This window comes from Pangasianodon hypophthalmus, chromosome 2 (assembly GCF_027358585.1).
Source record: "Pangasianodon hypophthalmus isolate fPanHyp1 chromosome 2, fPanHyp1.pri, whole genome shotgun sequence".
NCBI lineage: Eukaryota > Metazoa > Chordata > Actinopteri > Siluriformes > Pangasiidae > Pangasianodon > Pangasianodon hypophthalmus.
In genome coordinates, this window is record NC_069711.1 from 11,625,746 (window position 1) to 11,645,746 (window position 20,001).

A 20,001-nucleotide genomic window follows, 5' to 3' on the forward strand; every position below is an offset into this window, starting at 1 on the left:
TATATATATATATATATATATATATATATATATATATATATATATATATATATATATATATATATATAATCTATCTACATATGTCTGTCTGTTCTCTTGTGTAAATTCATCTGTAGCATTGAAGAGAATAAACTAACCTGTAGTTCTGTGGCCGTGATTCCGATTGCATTCCGCTACTCAAATGTTCTTACTATTATCTGTTTTTATACAGTGTGAGGTATTGCCTTGCTGTCCAGCCCTTGTGTCATGTTCATAGTGTTTTGCACGTCAGTTGCAGTTTGATGTTTTGTTCAATATGCATATTATATCATTTTCAAAACAAGCCTAACCTATACCGAAAAGCCATTTGCTTTCCACGGAAACAATCGGCAAGAACATGCCTTACAAAAGCAAAGACCTTTACAAATGCCAGGAAAATCAGTGTTTGTGAAAAGTGTGCTGAACCGGACACTACGTAGCTGTGTAGCCTGTGATTTCATTTCACAAACCTTTTTCATCCTTCAGTTGTGAAAGCGATACTTCTTTAAGCCTTATGTAACATGTGTTTCCAGTATAGATCCAGTGTGTACAGTTGTAGTGAAACACGAGTCTCCTTGTTGTTAGAACCACATCAACTCTCATATGGAGGAAAACATTCCTGCCTCTCGCCCAGATAAATTGATAATGCGGATAATTACAACTTGCTGTAAGTACAAGCACCACCATCGTGAATAATTTAGATAAAATTGATTTTCTCATATTTCTTCTTGTTTGCTAAAACGAGTGAGTCCCAGTCCCATTGTGGTCAGTTTCTAAAAGTGTTGTGCTTAATGTAAGACATGGCATTGAAACTGCACAGTAAAATACTTCATATTTCAGTTACATTTTCTGTGACATAAGATTGACTTTGACTTGATATTAGTTTGCAGCTTTTTATTCTCGTTTTATTCTCGTTTGTTCTGGCTATAGCTTAAGTTCCTTTCATGTTGTCACCATGGCCAACCTTAAAAAGAGTAGCAGTGAGTCTTACCTTGTGTTCACACTAGCGAGCGACAACGTGATGGGCGAGCGTTCATGTTCTATGTATGTGTGCGACACAGAGCTGCGATTTCAGTGAAAAGTGACAGACTGTTTAACACGCTCAGCTCTCTTCAGCAAAAGAAATCCACAGAGCCATTTTTTTTCTCTTTCTTTTCCTGGTCTATTCTCATTTTAATGGTAAAATCTGACTGACTGACATTTCTGATATTTCTACAAAAATATGGTTTGCATTAGCGTGTGTCTGTTTTCTCTTTCTGATATATTTGCGTTTCTTGCAACATACATGCGCATGTGCAAAATAACAGCCATGCACAAATGCCTCCATGTGCTGCTTAATTAGTGCTGTTTGGTTCAAATTTGGTGTTATTAACTAACATGTTGGTTGGGACAGTTACAAAGACTGGACATATTTTACTAATGGCTTCTCAGATGCCAAGAACATTTTCCCTAAATGTTCAAAGCAGCTTTAAAGTACAAATGTAATAATAATAATAATCCGATTGGTCTAACTACACCAGAAGCAGTCTTTCTCCTGTTTGAGAGCACTCTGCTATTTTCTCTGATATTTGGCCATGAGAGCTTGGTGTCAGCTGTAACAATGTGCAGCTTTATTTGGTGCGGTCCTCCCACGTACAGCAGTGAGTCATAGACGCCGGTGATTCTGGCTCATGTTTAGCAGGAAGCACTGCTCAGATATTGATGAGGGAGAATCCACAGTATTACGTCTTAATGCAGTTTGCACATAACGGACTGCATTTCTCAATCATTTACTAAAGTTAAGCATAAAAATCTTTTAGGCTGAACCAAGCTAAAAATTTTCACAAGGTTTTGGTAAAGCTGATTTTCTTCTTACTGATATGTTCATGTTGATAAATGCCAGGTACCCGTGAAGTACCGTAGACGCACACTGACTCTTCGTTCTTTTAAAAGGGCGGCATTGTTGCCCTGATTGAAATTGAAATAAATAAGCTATTTAAACAATATAATCTGCATATAAAATTGCAGTATGTCATGCCAGTTATATGATTTGAAGCATAGCAATCAATTACCATTAGTGAGTCTCCTTAGAGATAAATTTATACAGGAGCTTTTGTAGCACAAGTTTTTCCAAACTAACAAGATTTTCCTGAATACAGATCTTGTGTATATGCTCCTGCAAACGATTTATGTATAAATTTGCTTGCTTTGTAAATGGGTCACTGCATCTCCAAACTCTTATTGATTGTTACTCTAACATCACAAGAGAATCATGCATGCAAATCCAAAGTACAGTATTTGTGCACATTCTCTTGATGCCTGTTTTCTTATGGTTGGTTTACAGCAGAAGCCGAATAGCTTTTTTTTTTCCTTCAGAGATTGGAAGTGCTATTTATAGACACCTACTGGAGCACCAAGTGTGTGGTGCTGCTGCATCTCCCTCCCTTTCTCTGTCACGCTCACCTACAAGCTTTCCCACTTTCCCCCATATTTACCATGCTGTTAATTTCTGTATTCTCACCTCTCACAACTTCATAACGTTTTATCGAATTCCTGTCTTTGTTTCTATTATGGGTCTTTTCGCTTTTGTCTTCTACATTCTGCTCTGTTTTTTTCTTCGCTCTTGTTTTCTGATGTTTCCATGCTCTCAGTCTATGCTTTTGCCTCTTTCTCCCTTCCATGCTTCTTTCCCTTCTGCACATCTGCACCCCCATCTCTCTCTCTCACTCTCTCTCTGGATTGTCAAATGTTAATTATTGATGGTTGCTAGAGGGTGGGGATTGCTGTTATAGTAAGTCAAGAGCCTGGTTTCTGATTGGACACACAAGCCTTTTCAGGCAGACACACACCTAAAAGTAAAGGTGGCCAAACCCAAACAACAAGATTATCTATCTAGCTTTTGAATCACTGAAAAATGCGTTTTGCAGATGTATATGACTGAAAGCCTACTGAAACACAAACACACACATCTCCAGTTCTGTTTAATTGCCACTAAACAGTGGTGCAGTGTTAGTCCTACAGCATTTGGCACGACTGGAACTGACTGTTCTTGTGACTGTCCCTAAGCTTCCCAAACAAAGCAGCTTACTTTAGAATTACTAGTACTCACAGTCAGAGGCATACATAGGTGTACATTTGGGTAATGATGGTAGAGACCTACCTACCAACCTACCTACCAACTTTCACAGTAGCTGAAATATCTTTACCAACATTTCAGGCTTAATAATAATAGCTGTCCTGTCTAGTTATTAGTATTGTGTATATGGACCATACCTTTCATGTGTCTCTACCAACTTTCAAGACAAACCTAAACCGGCTCCCAAACATAAAAGCGCTCACACTAGCATCAGGAGATCTTGAGTTCGAAGCCCAGCGCTGCCGCTGTCATCCAGAGTGGCCTTGGTCTCTGGGTGGAAGGAATGGCATACTCGCTCTCTGTCAATCACAGTGTCACAAGACCATTGTGGACTCATCATCTGGGATCATATATGCAGAAGAGGGTAGATAGAGTTTTTGTCCGAGTGTGTTACACTGCCCTCTGCAGCAGCATGAGCAGCAGTTCGAAAAGATACAGAGGTTTCATGTCCCTTGTAGGAAGCACATTTGTATGTTTATGAGCTGATTTATTCTGTAATTCACTAGCAATCCTTGGGTGAAGCTACTCAAATCTAAATTAATGGCTACTTGATACAGTATAACTTAATTTTTGTAACAACACAATACAAAGTTCTTTTTTCTCATTTATTGTCTGGAAATAGAAGCCAGAGCAGTAATTTAAAAGGTGTCCAAAACAGACTCCACACTGAGATCTTTAGTTTTTACAAAGATTCACAGCATATTAGAGTTCCTGCACCATACATAACAATGCAACGTAAATGTAATGCCTTGTTGCCGGGCCTGTTAAGTCTGCCGTATAGTGCTCCAATGTGGTGCCGATGCTAAACTCGCTAAACACATCACAGCCAAGCAAATGCTGTGTGTGTGTGTGTGTGTGTGTGTGTGTGTATATATATATATATATATATATATATATACACACACGCACACTGTCCCCTCCAAAAGTATTGGAACGGCAAGGCTAATTCTTTTGTTTTTGCCATATACTGAAGACATTTGGGTTTGAGATCAAAAGAGGAGTATGAGATGATAGATCAAAATTTCAGCTTTCATTTTCTGATATTTATGTCTAGATGTGTTAAACAAAATAGCACCTTTTGTTTGAATCCACCCATTTGTTCAAGTGATCAAAAATATTGGAACAGGTGTTTCTTGTTGCCCAGGTGTGTCCTGCTAGATTGACTGTTTAAACAATTAATAGCTCTGAATGTCTAGTCTTGGTTTGAGCCCTGGGTTTTGTCTGTGAAGACTGCATTTATTGTTAAAAAGGATAAACTGACATGAAGACCAGAGAGCTGTCTGTTGGAGAAAAGCAAGCCATTTTAAAGCTGAGAAAAGAGAGAAAATATATCAGAGCCATTCCACAAGCAACTAGCCAATACAACAATTTGTAATGTCGTGACAAAGAAAGAAACCACTGGTTTACCAACAACCAGCCATCAAACAGGTCGACCAAGGAAAGCAACAGCAGTTGATGGCAGAAACATTGTGAGAGCAGTAAAGAAAAACCCAAAAACAACAGTCAGTGACATCACCAACAACCTCCACTGGGCAGGAGTGAAGGTATCACAGTCCACTGGTCGAAGAAGACTTTGAGAGCAGAAATATAGAGGCCATACCACAAGATGCAAACTGTTCATCAGCAGTAAGAATCAGATCATCTGATATGAATTGACACAGAAATACTGAGATGATCCAGAAAAGTTATGGAACAAAGATTAACCTCTACCAAAGTGGATGTTACTTTGACAGGTACCACCTACACATTGTTGCAGATCAAGTACACCCCTTCATGGTAATGGTATTCCCTGATGGCAGTGGCCTCTTTCAGCAGGATAATGCACCCTGCCACACTGCAAAAATTGTTCAGAAAAGCTTTGAAGAACATGATAAAGAGTTCAAGGTGTTGACTATCAAGGTGTCCAAATTCCCCTGATCTCAATCTGATCCAGCATCTGTGGGATGTGCTGGACAAGCAAGTCCGATCCATGGAAACCCCACCTCGCAACTTACAGGATCTGCTGCTAATGTCTTGGTGTCAGATACCACAGCACACCTTCAGAGGTCTTGTGGAGTCCGTGCCTTGGCGGGTCGGAGCTGTTTTGGTGGTACAAGGATTACCTACACAATAGTAAGCAGGTGGTTTTAATGTTATAGCTGATTGGCGTATATGCCTACAGAGCATTCTATAACCATGATACACCTTAAAAGCTATACAATTAAAGGATCTGACCATACAGCATAATGTTATTTGCTTTTATATAAAAATGTGAATTAATCTGATTTTGTAGCTCCGCCTTCGTCATCTCCGTCTCTTGGTTGCTGAGTAGTGCTTGCATGCTAGTTAAATTGATTTCCTGATTTACTTTCTCACCAGCAGTTTTTACTAAATCCCTGCCTGTCAGTTCGAAGGTAAATCTGCAGATGTTTGGGTTTGCAGAGACAAAGGTACATCAAAATCAGATTCCATGATTTCTTCAGCCTAGCTAATAGTGCAGTGGATTTTTATTTATATGGTGCAGTACTTGATACATGATATCACTGTCTTTTGACATATGTGAGTGAAGGTGGGAGTAGCCAGCATTTGTCAGCCGCTCTTACACACACAGAGACACACACACAGACACACACACTCTCACACAGATCTCTCTTTAGCCTCTGCAGTATTGGGTATTATTAGTACAGGCTCTCTTTCTTAGTCACGTGAAGCGTCTAGCCTGTCCTAAAACACACATGTATGCTCACACACCTGATCACAGTGGTGGTTAATACTAGATATTGAATATTTTAGTGAATCAAAATGGTTGGTTGAATATGGAGACCAGACGACGTTACAATAACAGAAAATTACACTAATAAATCTAGATATTTTGAACATTAACATTTTTATATTTGGGTATTTTTTTCTGTTATCCAAATTACTGACTGAAATTATAGAATGTAATACATTAAAGTGTGCTGACTTAAGAGTGTCATTTAACAAACCAAATACAGATGTAAGCTGGTGAGATTTATTACCTGCTCCCTCTCCTCAGTCCTACAGTCAGATCATTCAGATGGTTGAAACCTGTTGAGACTGTATGGGGAATGTGATAATGCTGAAGTGTTTGCATTTTCAGATCTAGGTTTTAACATTAGGAGCCAGGCTTGGCACCTTTACTCATCTGGAACAGAATATGAATGTGCATGTGTAACAGTATGTTAGCATTCATGTGAGACGTGTGGCTCTGCAATGCTTAAAAATGCTGTGCCATGTTTACAGGTAATAGTGTGCCCTACAGAGTTATTGATACCCTTCATGAAAATGAGCAAAACATAACATGCAAGAAGTGATATTTTAAGCTCAAGCATGCAGGCACATGGTAAGCTATTCTTCAAACATTTTTTTTTTTTCTTTAACAAAAAGGTTTTTAAGTAGTGCAGAATGGTTTGTTGGTATCCATGCAGTTAATGTTTTGTTATACCAGCTCTGGAAAGAATAACAGCACAGAGTCTCTTCCTGTAATGTCTAACAATGTAAACACTTGTAGAGGGGTCTTTGTCCACTTTTCCATGCAGACCATTTAAAGTTAATTAATGCAGTCATGGGTAAAAGAAAGTACACCCTCCTTCAATTCTGTGTTTTTATTTATCAGGGCCTAAATGACAATTATGTGGTCCACACCAACTTCTGGTGACAACAAAAAAAACACAACAGATTTCAGTGTATAGTCCTTTTTCCTAAAAAAAAATAAACCAACATTCAGAAACCAGGTGGGGAAAAAAATAAGTACACCCTATAATTCAGTAACATGTTGCACCACCTTTAGCAACAACAACTTGAAGTGATATTGTCTTTCTTTAACCAGTGTTGATTTGGCTCATCATCTTGTTGAAATCTCTATCTATGGCCAAGTCTAAACCTCCTGGCAGAGGCAACCAGGTTTTGGGCTGAAATATCCTGGTACTTGGGAAAATTCATGATGCGATCAGTATCAGTATCAAGGTGTCAGTGATCCATGTTATACTCCAGAGAAACAGGACATGATTTAAGGCAACAACAGGGTTCTTGGGGAATGAGAGCGGATGATAAATAATATTTAAGATTTTACAAGAATGATAATTTGTTTGCATTTATTGAAGATATTCTTTAGGGTTGTCATTTGAGTCAAGTTTGACACAAATATTATTGGGAAAAAAAATTCTAATACTTTTTTTTTTTCTTGGAACAAAAAAAAGATTTTCTCCTATGGAGTGGAAATTTTAGATTTTTTTGTGTGCAGTGTTTATATTATATAATCATTTTTGCTCATTTTTATGAAGCTTACCAATAATTTTGGAGGGTACTATATAGTAGAACAAATTCCTGCATACTTATTTTAATGTATTCTATTTTTAGTGTTGTGGTGTTTTTATGATCATTTGGAATTGGAAGAAGTTCTTTTAATTGTCTGTGTCTGAATCTGCACATTGGTGAATTTATATTCTGGTTATTTCAGATATACTGCACTGTAAAAAGTATTTTGAATGAGAGCAGGTTAGTGGAGAGAATGAATGAGCGCATGCTCGTAAGTTGGGATGAGAGAGAGAGAGAGAGAGTGCGTGAGTGAGTGAGTGCAGTTCAATTCTTCTTGCGCTTCATTCAGAAAAAGAAAGGGGGCATCAGAACCGAAGCATCCTCCGTTCACGCTAATGTAGAGGAGAGAGGGAAGAGTCGACCGTAAGAGAGGGAAAAAGAAGGTGAAGATTTGTCTCTTTCTGCAGGTGAGTGTATCGGTGAGGTTCTGTGGCTGCAGTTTTATGATTGTCGTTGTTCACTTTGTTGTCATTCTGTGCTTCGAGCACATAACACTAATCGGAATCCCCAAGAATACAGCACTGACGACAGTAAGGGGTGTGTGAGTGTGTGTGTGTGTGTGTGTGTGCATGCAGGGTCAAGGTAATTGAGAATTCTTAATGATGTGTTTTATACAGTATTGCATCTCGTTCATCGTTTGTTTGAACCTCGATCTTTACCTGCAGCTCTCCTGCTGTCTCAGTTTACTGTGTTACTTGGTGGAGTTTCTGCTATTCCTCTGAGAATCCTCAAGAAAGAATGGTGTGTGCTTTTTATTTTATTTTTTAAATCAAACCAGAAATAGGCTGATGTTAATGTTGTGCATCTATGATTGCCTTGCATGAACCAGAGAGTGTAGATGGCGTCTGGAGGATATGGTGATATAACTAACTCATGGGTGAATTGGTGTACTAGTGTGTGCTTGTGTGTTTGCACATGTGTGGTTTCTGAACTTGGGGTGGGTGATATAACCTTCTTCCTACCTACCTACCTCTCCAGCCCTCATGCTATTATGCGTATGAAGTAACTTCATAATATTTGTATGCTTTGCTGCCTGTTCTTGTTTGCCTTATAGCTAAATTGTGCTGTAGATTTGTTAGTAGGCTGTTGTGTGTATGTTGTTGCCATTCACATATTGTGTGTATGTGGCATTGAGAGAGGTCCCTGTGTAGCCACCCACTTGTATAGAGAGAGACAGAGAGAGTGGAGGAGGGATGGAGGCAAGTAATGAGGAATTCCCTTTTACTGCGTCCGTCCACACCACGCGCCGGTGGTGGACGTGGAGGTAGAGGTGGAGGTGGAGAGTTGGTGGGAAACTTGCCATGCTCCTGTCATCTACACTGTCACACACAGTTCAAAGAGTGTGTAACTGTGTGGGAGGTGAAGGTGGAGGATGGATAGATGAAGAGCATTAAGAGGAGGTGGTGAAAAGAACCCATAAGAGAATTTTCCAAAGACTTTGTTCATAAGGATGTTTACCTTTACGCCCACACACAGAAAAAAGCATCGGCCCCCACCCCGTGTTCTTCTGTTTCTTCATCTTTCTCTGTTCCTTCTCTCTTTCTCACTTGTTCTCTCTCTTTCTCTCACTCTGTATCTCTCAGCCCCTGCAGAGCTGCCTCAGCCATCAACAGTTTTGTCTGCACTTCCACCTGAGCCTAGTGCATACAGTCGTACACACACATGCGCACACACGTGCGTTATTTTTGAACATTGTTTGTTGGAAGTCTGAAAAAGGATTAAGTAGAAATGGGGAGTAGGAATTGGAAATGGGAATGCAGAATAGAGAGAGAGTGAGGACGCACAGAGAAACATCGCCTGAATAAAAAAAAAAAAAAAAAAATCCGGTACTATAAATAGCAGACAGTCCTCATGGCCTCGACACTCTGCATGGTTTTCATTTTTTTTTTGCTCAGGCCTATTTCCTGTCTTTCCCGGCTCTGAACATGTCAGGTCAACATCTTGTTTTAAATGGTTGTGTTGTAGCATAATTTTCCACAGTCAGTCCAGCTCTTGTACAAGGTTTTTAAAAATGCACGAGATCTATTTATTAGAAAAAAAAAAGCCTGTAAATGCTGTTTCACCTGAAAGCAGTGATTTATGCACTCATTGGAAGTTGTGTAATTGGTTTTTAAAGTCGACGAGTTCACACTCCTCTCTCTGGAAATCACAGCATCAGAGTCTGCATGCATACATCAATCACAGTCATTAGAGAAACAAGGCTCCAGATGATGGCTGTGTTGAAACCCAGCAAATGTATCAAGTAAAACCTATTTTTCCTCATTAGCTGATGTTTTGAGGAAGGCTTTTTTCCTTGTTCTACCATTTTATGTGCAAAGAGTACATTCACACAAATGTCAGATAAGTAATTACAAAGGGACATTAAGCTGAAGCAGTGGAGAAAGTTCTTCTAGTCAACTAGGCTCGTCTGCGTTCCCGTCATGTGGGCCTCGTGTTCTTTTGTAACCATAGACCTGTTCCTTCTGTTGCTGATTTATAGATAGATGGGTGAAAAGGTTTTACTCCATCTTCATTATTCGAGCCTAGTCTGCTAAAAAGCCTAGGAAAGATAAGACCTTGCTCAGAGTCTATGTCAAAGAACTGAATTTGCACCTGTGATCTAAATGGTGCTCTTATTGCAGTTCTCCTTCATATAATACTGATTATTATTATTGTTTTTTTAATTGGATCGAAATGAAGCCAAAGTGCCAAAATAACGGGATGGGACTTGTGGGTCGGCGCCTGTTCGTGATCATCTTCACTTTAATGCTGCAGTGTCCTTCGCCTGCACCAAGCCTTCACTTTCAGACTTTGCATAGTTAGTTAGTAATTTGAATTGTGAATTGGACTTAATGCCAAGCTGATAAACCTACAACACATTTATTCCTGTAATAAAATATTTACTGTATTTTACCTGCCCATAATTATTTCCATAGCAAGTTGTATAAAATGCCAACACAGCATTTTAGTAAACACCCGGTTTAGACAATAGCTACTGCTGTAAAATGTTTACGCATGTGGGGATCAGATCAGGTACCCGAGTTGTTGGCCCCCCTCACAGTAGTTCACTGATGCTTTGCACCTCACTGGCTCGGAATATGGATATGACATTGTATGTGAAAAGTGCATACAAATTCATAGGGAATTGCTGAAAAATAAAATTAAACAGTTTTCCAAAGTATGACGTGGTACATGGTAGAACATTTATAAGCTACATTTTTGGTTGCAGGCTGACTAGCTGATTGACCAGCTTCTGCTAGCTGTAAGGCCAAATAAATATCATGCAAATGGTGTAAAAATGACATACCTTTCTTGAGCTGTTTACTGAGATTTCTTTTTTTTTGCTTCTGAAAGATCATAATTTTATGCTGAAATCATAAATCTGTGCTGTGTTAACATACCAAAGAATGAAAGAATAGATATTGCTGGGATTTGGAACAGCCATGATTTACAACCAGGAAAGGCTGCCCCCTGAACAGTTAGATTTTTAAACTAACTAAATCTCTTTAAATTGCTCACACTGGTGCAGTAATTTATCAAATGTGTTGGAAGTTATGCATGTTATCAAACTGTCATGATTATTATTGTTCTGTTATATTTGCCTTACTGCAGAAGGGCTACTCTGCTGAACACTTAGCTACTTAGTTTGATTATGTACTGTTGGCATTGGTTAGAATGATGTGCCACAGCAATTTAAGGGTTACCAGGTCTTTTTTTGGGAAGAGGTAATTAAAGTAGCTCTAAACTAGCAACAGTGAAGAAGTCAGACAGCATCTTTTTAACCACTAAACACTATGAAATTGTTTGTAAAGTGTTGTCACACTGTTTCTATTTTCAAGATACACTATATGGCCAAAAGTCTGTGGACACCTGGACCATCCCACCCATATGTTCTTGTTGAACATCCTATTCCAGAATTAGTCCCCCTTTGCAGTTATAATAACCTCCACTCTTCGGGGAAGGCTTATCGCAAGATTTTGGAGCGTGGTTGTGGGGAAATTGCGCATTCAACCACAGGAGTATTAGTGAGCTCGGGCACTGATGATGGTTGAGAAGACTTGGTGTGCAGTTGGCATTACAGTTGATCCCAAAAGTGTTCAGTGGGGTTGAGGTCAGTTCTCTGTGCAGATCACTTGAATTCTTTCACTCCAATCTTGGAAAACCGTGTCTTCATGGAGCTCACTTTGTGCACAGGGTCATGGTCATGCTGGAACGGGTTTGGGCCTCTTAGTTCCAGTGAAGGGAAATTGTAATGCTAAAGCATACAGAGACATTCTGTACAATTGTGTGCTTCCAACAGTTTGGGAAAGAGCCACATACAGTATATGGGTGTGATGGTCAGGGATCTACATACGTTTGACCGTACAGTGTACATTTGTACCCTTCAGTAGAAAAATATAATGGAATATGTGCGTATTTGACTCCTGGCATATTCAGCTGATTGGCCACTTTATATGCTATTGTGAATTGGTGAGCAGTAAGCTAACAATAAACCCGACCCAGTTCAGGAGCACAGAATGTAATTCACCTTCCCTACCATCTGTGTAGTTACCCGGTGTTCCTTTTGTGAAAAATTTACGCTGCATTTGTTACTGTCCTTAACTGTTGGCAAGCCCCTTATTCAAATATCTGTTGAAGAAATTATTCAGTCTAGCCCTTAAAGTTAAGTGAATAAGGCATTGGAGCTAGTACTTTTTTGTGCATTGTGATGTTTTATAATGCATCCCTTCATGCTTGCTAGCAAAACAGATGGAAGTGTGCTATGACCTCACACCCAGAAGGCGTTCGAAATGCAGATCACAAATAGGCCATGTGTGCAAATTCGGAGAAGATATTTCACCCCGTGGTAGATGAGTGCTGATGAGTGATGCTTGTTTCAGCCCTTATATGTAGTCATTCCTCTCTCCATGTGTACACTTTTCATTTTGCAGTTCATAAAAGATTCATACAAGATCTATCAGGCTTTTTGTTTCAGTGCAAGCTACAGTTAAAGCCGCAGGAGGGCTGGATGAAAATAGAAACATTTTTGCGCAGAGGAGTGAGGGAGAGGTAACATTCAGAGAGAGAATAATAGAAGGGACTGTTGGGGAAGGGTACAGTGTTTGTTTTGTGCCATCCTATTTGGAGAAGTGTGGCACCTGAGCAGATGGCATGGCTCAGTGTGATACGGGCAGTGGCAGCGCTCACAGGTTACTTACGTCACACAGAAGACTCCAACTCTGCAACGCTGAAGTGCTCATGAGCCACCCGTGTGCAAATAAGAGACAGCTAGAAGCCCAGGATAACAACCCCAGTAAGTGGTGAAATGGTAAAAACACATTTAGTATACTGTCTGCTGTTTGCCATCAGAAGAAAACCCAACCTTTAGCAAAATACCTAGTACTGGCTATCTATCTGTTTATGGCTGTGTAGTCTGAAGAATAATTTTCACCTGTAAATGTTACAGGTCTTCTTCAATGAGAAAATTCATGTTTGTTAAGAAAGGTGATAGTGAATTTAAAGTGATAAATACAATTTGAATTCATTGAATTGAATATGATTGGTCATAAATAGCAAAAAATGAGCAAGAAGAATGAGTCTTTTGGTGTTGGACACATACAACATGCATAAGTCATACATCAGAAAAATGACAAAGTGTGTCTCAGTTTAATTTTTTACAGGTTATTATTTTTCTGGAAAATGGCAAATTTTAATGATTCATACTGTACATTATATTTTTTTGGGAATCCCCCCCCCCCCATTTTCTCCATGGTTTAGTCTACCTACCAATTGGTTAGTGTCTCTGTGATTGAGAGGGGAGAGAGAGAGTAGGCCCTCCTTCCCACCCAGAGATCACAGCCAGTTTTGCTCTCTTGGACTCCTGGCCATGGATGGCTGTTTTGTCACTGAGATTTTAACTCGCGATCTCCGGATGAAAGAGGGAATGCTTTTCTGTTGTGCCACTTGGGAGCCCAATTCATCCAATTTGTGTCAAATCAAATGAAAGCATATGTCCCACCCTTGTAAACAAAATGCTGTAGGCCATTCACAAACTGCCCAGTACCAATCCGAAGTGGTTGAAGAAATGCTCTAGGAAACTGGCCACAAGTCACAATGGGGAAAAATGGCAGTGAGAAATTTTGCACAGCTGAGAATGAGCTCTTTTGAACTGTAGGTTGCATTATTTAGCCAGTTGGCTAAGCCACTGTTTTGATTTGAAAGGAGGTGTGGCCTATCTCAAACAGTGTTGGCTTTCGTGGAAATCAGTGAAAAGCATTTGACACACACTGTCCTTTAGTTTCCCTCGGAAGGAAATGTCAACATTCAGAATCAAATCACAGCTCTCAAGCCATTTCATGGACACTTTAAGGAAGTGATTTAAGCTAATCTCTAGCTAATTTGAAACCTAATCTATCACACCTGTAACGCACGGATTATTACCAGAGGGAAGAATTCTGACAAGATTCCCAGAACTAAGAAAATAATGGAAAACTGTTTTCAAGACTCACTTACATCATTATAAGACTAAGGGCAGGTAGTGGAGCAGTTAGTGTTTATGCGAAGCTTGTTTTGTTGTAAAATGATTTCATGCATTATTTAATGGTATTTAAGTCAATGGTGCAAATTAATATCTAAATCTATAACTTCTCTCTGACATTTTATTTAATCGTATAGATAGTATAGTAAAATATGTTTGTTGAGAGGGTGGAATTTGTGGTTATGCATTAGTAATGTAGTTGTACAGGTTTGATCATGCATGGATATTGCAAAACCAATTGGTGTTAGTGGTGTATTTTTAATATTATTGACAGCGATCAACAGGTGCTCTTAGGATTTCATTATAAGAAATTTTTGTGCCAGTGGGTTTTTTTTTCCTCCTGTGAAAGCAAACTCAACAATAGCAATAAGACAGCATGTTGCATAATTGAATAGATTAAAAATTATTAATGGTTAAATTGCCCAGTGTAACACACACTTCCTGGATAATATTACCAAAACGTCTGTGAGTTTGTGACTATTTTAATCTTCTGAGGTCCTTGTTTACTATATTTTCTGAACTGTAAGTTCCTTTGGAATTTAAGACATATGCCTCTTGGTTAGATTAAAAATCTATATGGGTATCTGTATACGCATATCCATATATTGCTCAGAATAGATGCAGAGATGTACTGATATGATTGCCAGCCCTAAGCGGGTTCTCAAACCCAAATAAACATCTGATGATACAAGATGATAAAAGAAGTGGTGATAAGCAAGTGCTTACAAAACATGGACTCTCAGATGCTAAACTGTCAAACAAGAGTGGATTTAGAGTTGATTTTGTCAGGGTTAATAAGCTTCACAGGTAATTTTATAAGACATTATCAGTTACCTTATTGGCATGATTTCCACAGCAAAGCCATTTTTATCTGTCAGTACATTTTTGTTAGGCCTGAGTTTGTACTGCCTGTAAAATGTCAGTTCGGGCATGTCTATGGGTATAGTGTTGCTTCAGTTTCCCTGTTTGCTGAGCTACAAATCCTTTGCTATAGTGCTATCTCAATCCCTCTGTCAAGCCTCTAAGTCCACCCTTACAAAGTAATTATTACGAATTAGTCTGTAGTTCTAAAACTTTCAATATAACAAACTATTGCTAGAGTTGGAATTTTACGTAGTGAACACAAACAGTAAAATGTACCAGTGTTGTTATACTAAATACTCTTGGAACACCATTACTCCAATCAATTTAGTGAACCAGAACTAACCGTTGTATAATTGTCGTCATGGGAAGCTTTTTTGGTCCAATCATTCCTGCTTCTGATTATTTTCACAAGTGCTGCAACTAATAACTATTTGTATAATTGATTAATTGTTTTATTATTTGGGCAAAGTATAATTATTAGTCTGTCAGTAATGAATACGTTGTCACATATACGTTACAGAACAGTGAAATTCTTTTCTTCCCATAATCCTAGCTTGTTAGGAAGCTGGGGTCAGAGCGTAGGATTAGCCATGATACAGCACCCCTGGTGCAGGGAGGGTTAAGGGCCTTGCTCAAGGGCCTAACACTGGCAGTTTGGCAGTGCTGGGGCTTGAACCCGCGACGTTCTGATCGGTAACCTAGAGCCTTAACTGTTGAGCCACCACGTGTAACATAGTACACAATATTCACTGTTTTATTCAGTATAGTTGAGCTCTTAGGCTACTGCATGCTTAGGATGAGTGGTATTGTGCATACACAGCGTTTGGAGAGACTCTCTGCACACTCAGGAGGATATTTCCGATAGGATTTGAAGGCAGCTTTCGTCTGTTTGCACAAGTAACCCTGTTTTCTGCCAACAGCCAACTACCATTATGTTATTTTCAAGGTAGTTCCAGTTTAATTTGCATACATATGAAGCCAGAAATGGAATACCAGTGTTCTTTATTTGTATGTTATAGCATTTTATCAGATTTCTACAGAAAGTGAATGATTTCACAAGTGATGTAACCAGCAAACTCTCACAAATGCTGAAGTAGCACATTAACCGTTCTGTAAAAGCAAATGACCAGCATACTGTAAAAATGCTCACAAATGACCAGTGTATTGTAAAAACGCTCCCAAATGACCGGCGTACTGTAAAAACACTCACAAATGACCGGCGTACTGTAAAAACACTCACAAATGACCGGCGTACTGTAAAAACACTCACAAATGACCGGCGTACTGTAAAAACACTAATGAATGACCGGCGTACTGTAAAAACACTAATGAATGACCGGCGTACTGTAAAAACACTTACGAATGACCAGCGTACTGTAAAAACACTAATAAATGACCAGCGTCCTGTAAAAACACTAATGAATGACCGGCGTCCTGTAAAAACACTAATGAATGACCAGCGTCCTGTAAAAACGCTCCCAAGTGACCAGCGTCCTGTAAAAACGCTCCCAAGTGACCAGCGTCCTGTAAAAACGCTCCCAAGTGACCAGCGTCCTGTAAAAACGCTCCCAAGTGACCAGCGTCCTGTAAAAACGCTCCCAAGTGACCAGCGTACTGTAAAAACACTCACAAATGACCAGCTTACTGTAAAAACACTCACAAATGACCAGCTTACTGTAAAAACACTAATAAGTGACCAGCTTACTGTAAAAACACTCACAAGTGACCAGCGTACTGTAAAAACGCTCCCAAGTGACCGGTGTACTGTAAAAACGCTCCCAAGTGACCAGCGTCCTGTAAAAACGCTCCCAAGTGACCGGTGTACTGTAAAAACACTAATAAATGACCAACGTACTGTAAAAACACTGAACACTGAACACTGAACACTGTAAATGGTGAACATGTTCATTGCTTTGTCAGTTACAGCACTTCCTCTATAATAATCTGATGAAGTGTGTATGAAAATTTTCTTAGTTTATTTCTGTTTTGAATAACCAGTTCACCGACTGCTTACACAGTTCTTTTGTACTTAGTTATTTAGAGTGGATTTTGATGTATAATTGACAATTATACTTATATTGTCAGAAATATGAAATTCAGCACTTATTACAGTCTGTACTGATGCAAGAATTTGGCTCTGTTGCCGAAAGCCATTTTAGCAGTTAATGGTGTTGGTGAAATAGTTGGTTTGTATTACCCAAAATATGTGTGTCAGTTTACTCCAGCATGCCTTAGTCGAATCCCCTGGCATTCTGTAACTCACGAGGCATGCAAGTGATTTGAAGGACTTCTTGAAGTTATAGTCACGAAGTATATGTGCTTGAAAGGTGTGTTACTCTAACCATACCATCTGCCTCTTTGGGCTTATTTCAGCTCCACAGAGTGCCTTGATACACACTGCAGTAGTACTGCACTACATCTTTCCATGCAACCCATACAGAAATAGCATACTTGTTCATGCAGGAGTATTAAAGGGGAGTGCATATTGCCAGAGGAATCATGGGACGGCCAGCTGGGGTTGCTGCCTTCTTACAGCATGTACAATATGCAGGATATAAGAAGAAAGATATAGTAGTATATTGAGGAAGTTCCACTGAACACTAGCAACATACTCTGCTAGTCAGCTACGTCAGGTAGTGTGGAATATTTGAAGGCTAAAAAGTTTAATTCCTGGCAGAGAGACTCCTTGGGACTACCTTTAGACAGGGGGACTACATGCTAAAACTATTAGAAGACTTGAGTGCCCCACATCTACTCTGTGGGATGGGCAGCCCATAAGCTGTGGACAAAAAAATTACCGTGTGCAGAATACGAGTAGAATGCACCGGCGCTAATACCACAAATGGCCAAAAGTTTGTGGACACCTGGCTATCACACCCATATGTCCTTGGTGAACATCCCATTTCAGATTTAGTTCAGCTTTGCTGTTATAATGACCTCTACTTGTGTGGGAAGGATTTCCTCTAGAGGTTGGAGTGTGGTTGTGGGGATTTTCCCATTCAACCACAAGAGCATTAGTAAATTCAGTCACTGATGTTTAGACAAATACAAACTGCAGATTTATACAAATCTTAAATTGTTCTTGATGGATGTTAAAAGGTGCAAGTTGGAGAACTGTCAAAATAACGTAATTATGGTTGTTGTGGCTAGGTGTTTTGCATCAGTTTGCAGCCATGTGTCTATAGATCTGGCAGTGTCTGTGTAACTTTTGGATAATTGTGACCACACCCCCTTTCTGTTGTTCACACACCACTTAAAAACAAAAGCATAAGCCTTAAAGCAATCCACATGTCCAACACTTGCCACAACCTCACAGCCATATGCTGTGTGATATAGTTACACACACATTACAAGAATATTTAAGGAAAATACACCAGTTGCCTTTGTAGTTTTGCTCAATTACACTAGAAACAGTATTTCAAATTGAAACGCTACTGCTGTCTCATTTTTAGCTAATATAATTTGTCTTGTTTTGACTGTGGCATATCTTAAGAAACACAGTGTGATGAAATATTTTCATATGTTGTCGCTAAACCATGTGGAAAAAATGCACAGTGGAGCTAAGCAACATTGCGTATGTGTTCTTGTACATCCATTCAAAGCCATTACTACCTGTTTAACCGGAAGGGGAGAATTAGAACAGGGGCAGGATGTGTGAGTGTGAGAGAGTGAGTAAGCGTGTTTACTGACCTCCTCTCTCAAACATGGATAATTGGGGTGATGCAGAAAGGTGTCTGTGTGTATATGTGTGTGCAATTGGGGGACAGGGTTGAAGTGAGATGGATGGGGGGTAGAGGGAGAGATCACTGTTCTCTCTTGGTGACAGAGCCTGTTGCCATGGAGCTGCCTCTCTTATTGGCGAAGGCATCAGCCAATGGCACTGCCGCACTTACTGTTTCATCATTGAGAATTTTTCCCTTCTCTCCTGGTCTCTCTCTTTCTCTCTCTCTCTCTCTCAACCTTTCTCAAATGCTCCCTGGCAGGGAGGAGTGGAGGAGTTGCATAAGGTTTGCAATGGGATCCAGGTTTTAACCTGACACACTTATTTTTAGAGCATCGAACTGGAAGAGAGAAACAGCAGCGATTCTCTCTAACTCTCACACACACACTTTTGCTTGATAGTGATTGACACATGAGCGTGCACACCCTCAGTTACTTCCTAAGTCTTACTCTGAATAGCTCAGCAAAAAGCCTTAGCTTTATGGACTTTTTGCATGTTGTCAGTCTCTCTCTCTCTCTCTCTCTCTCTCTTTCTCTCTCATTCTCCCTCTACTTCGTCAGAGAGAGGATCCCCCTCTACAGCCTCACCCTTCCCCTCCCTCTCCACCCCTTCCTACTTAGATGAAGCTGTGTGTGTGTGTGTGTGTGTGTGTGTGTTGCTGACGCCATCCTCCTCCTCACATCCTACTCAGTCCAGTGGGACCAACTCTGACTCATACACATACCCCCCCATCTCCCTCTCTATATCTCTCTTTCCATAAACCTCTGTTTTTATCTCTGTCATTCTTGAAGTCTACTGCTGTTGGCTTGAATTGACATGCACCTCATAAGCTCTCAGTCATATTCTCACAAATGAATTCATACTTCTTCACTAGTGTGTTTGTCTGACCTCCTGGACAACCTCACTTTGTGCAAGGGTAAACCCTGTTAACATCTGGTCAACATGTGCGCAGGATCGTACACACATAGAGATTATCCACATAAAAGCGCAGTTGTAAATTCATCCAGGATTTATATAAAACAAATTTAAATCCAATTTCCATTTCAGGTGCTCTAAGGTACATTTTAAGAAATAATAGTGTACAACTTTCTCTCTCTTTTTTTTTTTTTTTTTGGAATATTCAGCAGGCTTGTGCAGTAGATTATTTAATTGTAAAATGTAATTGTCTGCACAATCTTAGCATGATATTCAGTGATGCTAATTGTATTGTATAAATGCTCGTATTTGATTGGTCGGAAGGTATGCATTATTTTTGTATTACCACACAGCTCGGACAGACTGTAACATGAATGATAGGTTTGTATTAATGTGCTTGTTCTAATACGTTAGTGTTTCTATAGTAACAGCTCATGCAGAGGGATTGTATAGTGGACACTCCACATAATCTAAGACTAATAATAAATTAATTTTTGTAAAATGCATTGTTGTTTGAGAAAGAAAAACATATAACCAATGATTTTTTTTTTTTTG

At 39.5% G+C, this 20,001-nt stretch overlaps 1 protein-coding gene across 11 annotated transcripts in view; it reads left to right on the forward strand.

Moving 5' to 3' along the window:
* The window catches only part of LOC113526407 (R3H domain-containing protein 2), a 57,661-nt gene that overhangs the window by 2,502 nt on the left and 35,158 nt on the right, over positions 1-20,001 (forward strand). Inside the window, exon 1 of one of the 11 annotated variants that reach the window (XM_053229171.1) lies at positions 7,740-7,857. The exons of 8 other annotated variants lie outside the window; for them this stretch is intronic. The gene's annotated coding sequence lies outside the window, so the exon portion shown is untranslated. Of the gene's footprint in view, positions 1-7,739; positions 7,858-8,172; positions 8,192-20,001 lie in introns of those variants that run through there. 2 more of the 11 variants (XM_053229175.1, XM_053229176.1) reach the window with 2 other exon arrangements.